Source organism: Gorilla gorilla, chromosome 12 (genome assembly GCF_029281585.2).
Source record: "Gorilla gorilla gorilla isolate KB3781 chromosome 12, NHGRI_mGorGor1-v2.1_pri, whole genome shotgun sequence".
NCBI classification, from domain to species: Eukaryota; Metazoa; Chordata; class Mammalia; order Primates; family Hominidae; genus Gorilla; species Gorilla gorilla.
In genome coordinates, this window is record NC_073236.2 from 92,548,647 (window position 1) to 92,560,180 (window position 11,534).

Below are 11,534 nucleotides of genomic sequence, written 5' to 3' on the forward strand. Positions count from 1 at the left end.
CCTCTTCTTAAACTCCTAGAATATCTCATTTTGTCATTTTCTACCTCCCAATGGAAAATAATTCTCTTTTCCAAGATGCTTCAGACAATCCTAAAGCTCAGCCACTTGTGATCACATCCACAACAAGATATTATACGCACCCCAACCTTGCTTTACTTCTGACTGGGCTGAATGTTCTGGTTGTCTTCCTTGTCTTTCTATCTTCCAGGTGCCCATCATAGTACCTAGCATATAGTAGATATTCAACTTTTCTTATTGCTGATTGTTTGTTAACACAATTTTAGTGGGATCTGCAAATTCCATATGAACCCATACTTTAGTTTGCCTCTCGGCAGTAAACCTGCTTTCTCAACTCCAATCTCTATTTTCTGTCTGACAAGAATTATTTCTGCCTGCAGCCCATTATATTCTAGAAACCACAGATTTTTTTTTTTTTTTTTGAGACAAAGTCTCACTCTGTTGTCCAGGCTGGAGTGCAGTGGCGTGATCTCGGCTGACTGCAACCTCTGCCTCCTGGGTTCAAGCGATTCTCCTGCCTCAGTCTCCCGAGTAGCTGGGATTACAGGCACGGGCCACCATGCCTGGCTAATTTTTTGTATTTTTAGTACAGAGAGCGTTTCACCACGTTGGCCATGCTGGTCTCGAACTCCTGACCTCAGGTGATCCGCCCGCCTCAGCCTCCCGAAGTGGCGGGATTACAGACGTGAGCCACTGCGCCTGGCCTACAAACCACAGGTTTAAATCTTGCCTTCGGAAAGTTTTTAGTCATAAAAGTTTTAGACATCAGAAAGAACTACTTGGAATTTCTGTATCACACATGTTGCCTTGAATTGTATTCTAGCTACTTCATGGATTTTTGTATCTCCAGTTAGAAAGGATATTTATTTATTTATTTATTTATTTATTTTGAGACAGAGTCTTACTCTGTCGCCCAGGCTGGAGTGCAGTGGCGTGATCTCACTCACTGCAACTTCCTCCTCCTGGGTTCAAGCGATTCTCCAGTCTCGGCCTCCCAAGTAGCTGGGACTACAGATGCACACCACTATGTCTGGCTAATTTTTGTATTTTTAGCAGAGACAGGGTTTCCATATTGGGCAGGCTGGTTTCGAATTCCTGACCTCAAGTGATCCACCTGCCTCAGCCTCCCAAAGTGCTGGGAATACAGGTATGAGCCACCACACCTGGCCTCTATTTGTTTCTTTGTTCTCCTAGTGCCTACTTCAGTGTTGGGCACTAGCAGGTACTGAAGAACCTGTGATTAATGAATGAGTGAATGAAAACAAGTCCTCCCAAGCAGAAAAGCACACTGTTTTGAGTCTGGGATTCAGGCAGAAATTAGTTAGAAATCTGAGACCTACTAGCTGTGTGACTTTGGGCAAATTATGTAAATCCTTTATGCCTTAGCTACTCCATCTGTAAACTTGAATGGCTGCAGAACTGACCCTATAAGTCACATGGGGATTCAATGTGACACTAAATGTAAAATGCTTAGCACAGTTCCAACAACATAGTGGATACAGTATTTGAAAAAGTTAGTTACTATTAGCATAATGAGAAGTGATTAAAAATGCACACAGCCTGGGCACGGTGGCTCACGCCTGTAATCCCAGCATTTTAGGAGGCAGAGGCAGATTGCTTGAACCCAGAAGTTTGAGATCAGTCTGTACAACATGGCAAAACTCCGTCTCTACTACAAATACAAAAAATTAGCCGGACGTGGTATTGCACTCCTGTAGTCCCAGCTACTCAGGAGGCTGAGGTGGGAGAAGCATCTGAGCCCAGGAGGTCAAGGATACAGTGAACCAAGATCCAAGATTATGCCATTGCACTCCAGCCTGGGCAACTGGAGTAAGACCCTGTCTCAAGAAACAACAACAACAACAAAATAATAAAAACACACACGAAGAGGTGATAAGGGTGGAAGATGGGGCTTACTGCAATTGCTATGGCTGGGTTAGAGAATCAGCAGAATTTTAAAGAGGGTAGCAATGGGAGTCAGTCATTCATATGATATAGCAGACCAGCTTGGAGCCAGGGAAATGGGTTCTAGATCTGACTCTTTCTCCAACTATGCAGGATCTTGGGCAAATCACCCCAACTTTAGGGTCTTAATTTCCTCATTAGAGGGTTGCACTAAATGACCTCTGAAATCTCTTCCCACTCAAACGATCTATAATTTGAGGGAAAGGATTCCTAGCAGCGTGCATGTGCTGCTTTTAGTGAGGGTGAGAGAGAGAGAGAGGCAGAGAGAGAAAGACCACAGGCAGGCCAATTTTCTAAATTTAATCCAACGAGCACCTGGTTCTTAAACAAAACCAATTCATATTGTTAAGTGACAGCAAGAAAAGTTAATATTATGCTGGTTCTTACTATCCAAAGGGACTTTACTAATCTCCTTTAAATCAAGAGATCATGAGATAGACTTGCCATCTGAGGCCCAGAGAGGCTATGCGGGGCTTATTCCAGATGACAGAGCTAGTTGGTGGTGATGTGGATGCAAATCCCTACTTCCTGAGTAGTCTCTGTGCAACATGGGGTCCCCTATACAATGTCAAGTGACTCGGAGACAGAAGAGAGCACAGCCCATGAGGTGCTTGCTGGGGAGGGGAAACAGAACGCAGGGCTTGCTGGAGATAACTTCACTTGACACAGAAGGACGCTGCTGAAGGAGACCTTTTGGTCACAACTAAAAGTTTTAATAGGATAAAGTTAACTAAGAATCACTGGCAAGTAAAATTATTCCAGTTTTATTTACTACTAAGAGACACAGTAAACCTAGACCAAATATATTCAGACAAGATTGGGTGCATTCAGGGTGGTATGGCAGTATATAAGACAAAATATATTCAAATAAAGAAACTTGAACACAAGAGAAAATTAACACGGGTACAAATAGTCAAAATAATAGTCTAATGGGTTTGTATGAATATTGGAATGGGGAACTGGGGCATGGCTGTCACTCTTTTTCTCTCCTAACCTTGGGGTCTCCCTAAGGAGACCAAGTATTGAACTCTTAGAATAAAGCAAAGCTCCTGTTCTTTCCAAGGCTTCTCTGCCTCCCAGAAAGGCAGCACAAAGCAGCAGCAACACCAGCAGCAGCAGCAAGTGTGAGGATCAGAGTGGGGGCTGTGAGAAGATGTGGTCTCTCTGCCAAAGGCAGTTATAATTGCATCCTGCTGGCTGAGGGTCCATGCTTTTCTTTTGTCCAGGCCCTGCCCATCTCAACCTTTCACCTGCCGCTTCCCAGTGGGCTTTATAATATTATCCATATTCCAGTTTGATCCAGTGCTCACTTTTAACACCCCCAAATATGACACCTTGGGGAAGAACTGAAGGAGCTACACAGAGATGGCATGAAGAATTGAGTGCTGAGAGCAAGGGTTCAGGATAAAGGCTGTATTGAGAGGAAATGTTTCTGAAGACCTAGGGAGAGCCATTGAAGTGTTTATGGACAGGATGAGTGCAAAATATATAAAATGGTGACTTTTCTAAATTTTAGAATGAAAAAAAAAGGATGCATTAAAAGTCTCTGAGGATCCTTGAATAAAATGCTGATCCTGGGTCCAAGCAGAGAAAGTACAAGGTGAGTCTGGAACATTTTGTGCCAGAAAGCAAGAAAGTACCCAAAAATGGATGGAGAAATATCAAAAAGATAAAAGGACACAGGAGCTGCTTGAATAGTCCATACTGGCCAAATATGAGACAACTTGAGCACCAAAAATTAATGTGAATGTAACTGATTATAATACACTGAATTAGAAAAAAAAATTCTGCCAGTCAATAGTAATGCTTACAAGAGAGAAAGGGAAAAGAAAGTACTTCGTTACAAAAAGAATGCTAGCTAGTACATGTAGAAGGGATTACAGAATAGAAAAACCATAATTTTTCAACCTACAATGTAATTATTGATTTAGACAAGGATCATCAATGGGTGATAAAATCACTAGGTAAAGATTTGGGGAAACAGAATATTCACACAAAGACAGAGCTTTGCCCCATAGATGACTTTATAAGATGACTTAATTAAAGCGGGAAATGTAGCTTTACAATGGTGATGTCTGGTAAATGTCATCATAACTAAGTGATCAAATATATCATCACTAATAGTGGAACAATTGCTATTAGATGCTCTTGAGATTATGCAGTGTGAAATACACAAATATTACCTGCGAAGTATTTTTGCCAAAAGTCTTCAAGCTTAATCTTGTCAAGCCTTTAGACTAAATTGTAATTTATAGGAAATGCAGAGGTAGAGGTACAAGTTAAATTACACTATGAGGAAACAATCAGACAAATCTAAAATGTAAACATTTTAAAAGAAAACTGTCCTGAGTCTTCAAAAATATCAGTGTCATGAATAAACAAGCAAAGGTGGGAGAACTGATCTAGATTAAAGGAATTAAGAGTCTAGGTGGGGCGCGGTGACTCACTCCTGTTATCTCAGCACTTTGGGAGGCTGATGTGAGTGGATCACTTGAGATCAGGAGTTCAAGACCAGCCTGGCCAACATGGTGAAACCCCATCTTTACTAAAAATACAAAAATAAGCTGGGCGTCATGGTGGATGCCTGTAATCCCAGCTACTCGGGAGGCTGAGGCAGGAGAATTGCTTGAACCTGGAAGGTGGAGGTTACAGTGACCGGAGATCATGCCACTGCGCTTCAGCCTGGATGACAGAGAGAGACTCCATCTCAAAAAAATGAGTTGCCTGGCGCGGTGGCTCATGCCTGTAATCCCAGCACTTTGGGACGCCAAGGTGGGCAGATCACGAGGTCAGGAGATCGAGACCATCCTGGCTAACACAGTGAAACCCCATCTCTATTAAAAATACAAAAAAATTAGCTGGGTGTGGTGGCGTGCGCCTGTAGTCCCAGCTGCTGGGGAGGCTGAGGCAGGGGAATGGCATGAACCCGCAAGGTGGAGTGTGCAGTGAGCTGAGATCACACCACTGCGCTCCAGCCTGGGTGACAAAGCAAGACTCCATCTCAAAAAAAAAAAAAAACAGTCTATTAGCTAGGTGTGGTGGCATATGCCTGTAGACCCACCTACTTGGGAGGCTGAGGCAGGAAAGTTACTTGAGCCCAGGAGTTCTAGGCTACAATAAGCTTGGATCATGCCACATCGCACTCCAGCCTGAGCAACAGAGCAAAGGCTGTCTCTTAAATAAATAAATAAATAAAAAGTCTAAAGAGATATAACTTTGCAAAGTATGGCTCTTGTTGGATCTGAGTTAGAGAAAATAAAACAGCTATAAAAGCATTTGGGGAACAAATGGGGAAACCTAAATATAGATGAGATCTAAGATGATGTGGAATTTATTTATTTTTTTGAGGCAGGGTCTCACTGTGTTGCCTAGGCTGCAGTGCAGTGGTGCGATCACAGCTCACTGCAACCTCTGCCTTTTAGGCTCCAGTGATCTTCCCATCTCAGCCTCCCAAGTAGCTGGAAATACAGGCACACACCACCATACCTAGCTAATTTTTGTACTTTTAGTAGAGATGGGGTTTCACCATGTTGCCCAGGCTGGTCTTAAACTCCTGGGCTCAAGTGATCCATCCGCCTTGGCCTCCCAAAGTGCTGGGATTACAGGCATGAGCCGCCGTGCCCGGCTGATACGCAATTTTTTAAACAGTTTGATAACGGTGTTGTGGTTTTACAGGAGAATATCCTTGTTCTTAGGAGAAATATGCTGGAATTTGGTGCTGATGTATGATGTCTACAACTTTAAAATGATTCACTTCAAAAAAATCTGCATGTCTGTATGTGGTGTGTATGTGTATGTGTGTATAGAGAAAGGAAGAGACAGAGACAGAGAAAGTAAAGCAAATGTAACAAACATCAGCCATTGTTGAACCTAAGTGGATAGTATATGAGTGGGTAAGATACTATTTTTCAACTTTTCGTACATTTGAAATCTTTCAAATTAAATTGAAAATGAAATTTCTAAGGAAATATTTGGTCATTAAAAAGCTTATCCCTTGGCCGGGCGCAAAGGCTCATGCCTGTAATCCCAGCACTTTGGGAGGCCAAGGCAGGCAGATTACTTGAGGTCAGGAGTTTGGGACCAACCTGGCCAACATGGCAAAATCCCATCACTACTAATAATACAAAAATTAGCCGGGCATGGTGGCGTGTGCCTGTAATCCCAGCTACTTGGGAGGCTGATGCATGAGAATTGCTTGAACACAGAAGGCAGAGGTTGCAGTGAGCCAAGATTGTGCCACTGCACTCTAGCCTGGGCAACAGAGTGAAACTGTGTCTAAAAAAATTCAAAAAATTAAAAACTTACCCCTGGCTTGGTGCAGTGGCTCACACCTGTAATCCCAGCACTTTGGGAGGCCAAGACGGACGGATCACTTGAGGTCAGGAGCTCAATACCAGCCTGGCCAATATGGTGAAACCCCATCTAAAAAAAAGAAAAAAACTTACCCCTGGCAAAACATAAGCTCTTTCATTCCTAATCAATCCTGTTATTGTAAAGAAGAAAGATATATTCCCTAAGTGACTCCTATTTCCTCATACAGAGGGGAAACTAAGCTCTTCCCTTCCAGGAAAGGCTCTCTGCAGATATTCTGAAGCCACAAGAGGGGAAAATTCCCCAGCAAATATACTCTCTTTCTTGTATTGACGTGATTTCAGAGCATCAAAAATAAAAACGAATAACATGAGGGATTTACAGTGTTCAGGAATTAATCCATACCCTTCCAATCCAGCCTTAACAGGGTACACATCTGATCCCATGCCCTCATCAAGGTGACAGCTGCCTTCTCGGACTGTCTGGTCCCTGCTTCCTGATTTCCCTTCAGAAGAGAGGTAAGTGCATCTCAAACAGAGAGCAAAAATGGCAGACGAGCGTCCAAACTGACATTGTTACCAAGAGTTCCATGGAAGATAAAATAGATAATGTGATCCTGAGCACAGAACAAAGAATATTGAAATATGGAGAAGAGAAAGAAGATGGGTAGGTCGTTCATTTGGAACATCCAAAAAAATCTTTCAAAGCAGACAATGATTTATGCCAAGTTCCACAAGCAGAGCCTAGAAATACTGACTAGCTAGTTAAATGGGAATGGAAGACAGCGTGAAAAAGGACAGAGAGGTCCTCAGCAACACCAAATTCCAAGCCTTGAGAATGGGCATCCCAATTTCTACCTGTCAAACTTGCCAAAAGATACTAAAAAAGCAAGCCAATATGAAGAAAATGAAGTTACACTTTGAGGTACCTTTGCAAAAATTCACACCTCCATATAGCCTTCCATGCTGCCAACAATACACCAAAATATCAATCACCTTGTTTCTGGAAACAATTCAGAGTGAAAGCACAACATTTTTACAGCTTAATTATTTGGTGGTTAATTGCTTTAATTCATAATTTCATGAAGCTAATATGGTCTGAACCATAAATTCTCTAAATAAGATGAGAAAAGCCACAATTTAAAAATATTATACAGAATTATTGTACAATACAAAAACCCAAAGAAGATGAAAGCTATATTTGAACAAGTATGTATTTAGCATTTTCTTTTTTTTTTTTTTTTTTTTTGAGATAGAGTCTAACTCTGTTGCCCAAACTGGAGTGCAGTGGCACAAACTCAGCTCACCGCAACCTCCACTGCCCGGGTTCAAGCAAGTCTCTGCCTCAGCCTCCCGAGTAGCTGGGGCTACAGGCGTGCACCACCACACTTGGCTAATTTTTGTATTTTTGGTAGAGACGGGGTTTCATCATCTTGGCCAGGCTGGTCTCGAACTCCTGACCTCATGATCCACCGGACTCGGCCTCCCAAAGTGCTGGGATTACAGGCATGAGCCACCGTGCCCAGCGTATTTACCATTTTCAAATTGATTTAAATAGTAACTTCCATAAGAAGATTAGAATTGCCCTGCTGGCTACTTTCTCCGATAAAAAAAAATTTTTCATTATTTTTAAGACAACATATGCTTTGTAAACACCATCTGAATATTAAAAGCCATGTGAAAAAGGCATGTACAAAATGATAATATTTTTGTTCATTCATCTACCTATCCATTCAACAAAATGTATTTAGCATTAGCTATGTCTCAGCATCATGCCAGGTGGTAAGGGTACAGACATAAATAAGGTCCCTCAAGGAGCTCAGCCTAGTTGGGGCAACCAACCTGTAAGAAAATAGTACCATCAAGCTTTAAGGATATTTTGAGAGATAATGATTATTTCACTTTGAGTCACAAGGAGAGGCACTGGTGGAGATAGGAAGACATCACAGGGGATGTGATGCTTGGGTCAAGTATAAGCAGATGTTCAGCAGGCAGTGGAAAAGGAGGAAAAGACTTTCTAGGCAGAGGGAGCAGCACACGCAAAGATGTGGGAGTGGGAAAGTGCACAGCACATCCAGATACCTGGAAGTGGTTCAGTGTAGCTTTGGTGACAGAGTGAGGGAGGCACTTTTTAATGAGACCAGAATAGAGGAGAGGATGTCTGGGTGAAAAGATCATGTGTTCAGTTTTGGATGTGATGCCTGAGGGCCTCTAGGAGGTGTTGCCAGCAGGCATTTTCAGGACTGTCTATAGACTTGGGTAAGAGAGAAACTCCCTTAGCCTCCTTTTAGAGGACCCTGTTCTGTCCTTCCTCCAGGTGTACTCCACACACAGGCCAAGGGGACTTCCTCACAGAGAGCCCACACACTCCTACCCCTTCTAGACTACACCACGTCCCCAGGACCACAGAATTCCTTGTTCAAACAGCCCAGAGCCTACTTCCAGGGCCTGTGGAGGAGGGATAGTGTGGAGAGTGGACCTGAGGATGATGTTGACAATGGAGATGGTAATGATGATGTCTCTGTTCCTTTGTGTTTCTTTTCTCTTTCTCCACCTTTGCCCAAACTTCTACAGATCACATTCTCTAGGTAGCTCCCTACTTACCCATTAGCTTGTCACCATGTGCTTCCATGGTCTCCGACGTTCATCTTTAGCACAGCACCTTTGTAGCACCTCGTAGGCTACTGGTATTTATAGAATGAGTGGTCATGGTTTCCAGAGTGACCCACCAACCACCCTGGTTTGCTTGGAACTGTCTGGTTTTAGCACTGAAAGTCTAGCATTCCAGGAAAACCTCCAGTCCTAGGCAAATCCAGGAGATTGATCACCCTTAAACTGACATCTGAAATTTTTTGAGTGAGCAAATAAATGATTGTTAATATCAAAGCTGAAGGCACCCAATTTTTCCTGTGCGTATGTGAGCAGAAACCCATTCAAGGTATCCGGGGGATTCATTTCCTTCTCTGTACTCTTCAACTCTCATCTCAGCAAAACATGACCTGGCTGGATTCCTGACCCAGCTCCATTTTTTCCCATAATCTTGGAGGAAGGATAGCTTAACTTTCTGAACCAGGGCTCTTTATCTGAACCACAGAACAAGAAATTGATTTCAGTACTATTCTCTCAAGGCTGGTACATAACTAGTACCATTCTAGATGCATAGAAGTTGATTCAATACATAATTCAATGCCTTAGGATATTTAGGGTTTATTTCTTTTATCTGTTGAGAAACACATAGGCCTTAAAATCAAGAATGCTACTGGGGGCCAGACACAGTGGTTTATGCCTCTAATCCCAGAAGTTTGGGAGGCTGAGGAGGGAGGACCTCTTGAAGCCAGGAGTTTAAGACCATCCTGGGAAACAAAGCAAGATTCTGTCTCTACAAAAAATTTTAAAAATTAGCTGGGCGCACTTTGGGAGGCCGAGGTGGGCAGATCACGAGGTCAGGAGATTGAGACCATCCTGGCTAACATGGTGAAACCCTGTCTCTACTAAAACATACAAAAAATTAGCCGGGTGTGGTGGTGGGCACCTGTAGTCCCAGCTACTCGGGAGGCCGAGGCAGGAGAATGGTGTGAACCCAGGAGGCAGAGCTTGCAGTGAGCCAAGATTGTGCCACTGCACTCCAGCCTGGGTGACAGAGCAAGACTCTGTCTCAAAAAAAAAAAAAAAAAAAAAAAAAATTAGCTGGGCGCAGCGGTGTGTGCCTGCAGTTCCAGCTACTTAGGAAGCTGAGGCGGGAGGATAACTTGAGCCCAAGAGTGAGGCTATAGCAAGCTATGATTACGCCACTGTACTCCAGCCTGGGTGATGATGAGACAGTGTCTTAAAAAAAAAAAAAAGCTACTGTGATTGTCCCTTTGCCCTTCACCTTGGTCATTAGCACAGATGGCTGGAGGAGGGAAGCTATGAGAAGGAAGTGTCAAAGGATAGGGCTTGTGTTATCTCTGACCTGCAAATTGAGGAAGAGGTGTGGAGAGGAAGTACATTCTCACTTTCCCAACATGGGCAAAGGCAGAGAGCTGTAAGGTTTTACCAGTCAGGACAGGAAAATTCAAAGACAACCACCTTCTTGGCCTTGACATGTTGGTCATCACCAACCTTCTCAGTGGCAATTGCCAAAGTCAGGCAGCACTGTATGTCATGTTGTGGAAGACAAATGCTCTATAAATAAATTGACTTGAAACAGTCTCAAATACACATAAACCACAATGGCTTTAAATGTAACTCTTGACTTTTTTCTCATTTTCTTTCTCTTCTAAGAGAGGTCAGCAAGGAAAGTTCTGCAAGAGAGGCTTTACGGAAATTCAACCTAAGAAACCTGGGAGGACTTTTATGTATCTGTTGTAACAAACATATTTCACACCTAAATATTTGTTTAAAAGCTCCTGGAGCCTTTAAACTCCAGAGATGGATACATACATCTCTGAGCACGCACCTGTATTTCAGACTTAACGATGCACTTGTTATATGCTAGACATCAATCTTTTTAAAAATTCATTTTCTAGAGGAGGTGATTATTTATTTTGTCATTCAATTTCCCATCATTAAAAATTTCATGCAGTAAAATCACTGCATACTAATGGGGTACTGTGTAAAGAGAGTATTTTTAGTGACTAAGTTGAAAGAAAAGATCATTGATGGCTCTTCCATCTGAGGATTTGAGGAGGAATCAGAGACAAATTTCTGAGGAATACCTTGGAAAGACCTGGAAGCTACCAGAATGCAGAGTAATGAAACGGAGGCCTTAGGTCTCCGTTTTCAGCTCAGATTCTGAAGCAGAGGTGTCCGCTTTTAAGTAACATTCTGTCTCAATGGTATTCCATTCACAGGATAGAGTTAATTAAATCTCCTTTCCCCCCACCATCATTACGTCACCACATTAGCGAAGACAATAGAAGCACAGGGTCCTGAGTTTGCACTGACTGGTCATTCATCTGAAAAGAAGGTCACAGGGTTGCCAATGCTAATTGGAAGAGCATTTAATGCCTGGTTTGCATGACTGAAAGAAAGAGGACCCACCTCTGGCCTGGCAAAGAAAAGATTTTTGATGGTGTGAGAAAATGTCTAACTTGGCTAAAGGAGGTTAAATTCCACTGAAGCCTTCCAAGTGGATGCAGGTAGCTGTTAGCATCAGAAATGGTCTTGCTGGGCAGGGTAATGTTCTCTAGGGAGCTGTCTTCAGTAGGCAAGATTTCACCTTGGCTTGCAAAAAATGCTGTTCACTGGGTTTTAAGAGTC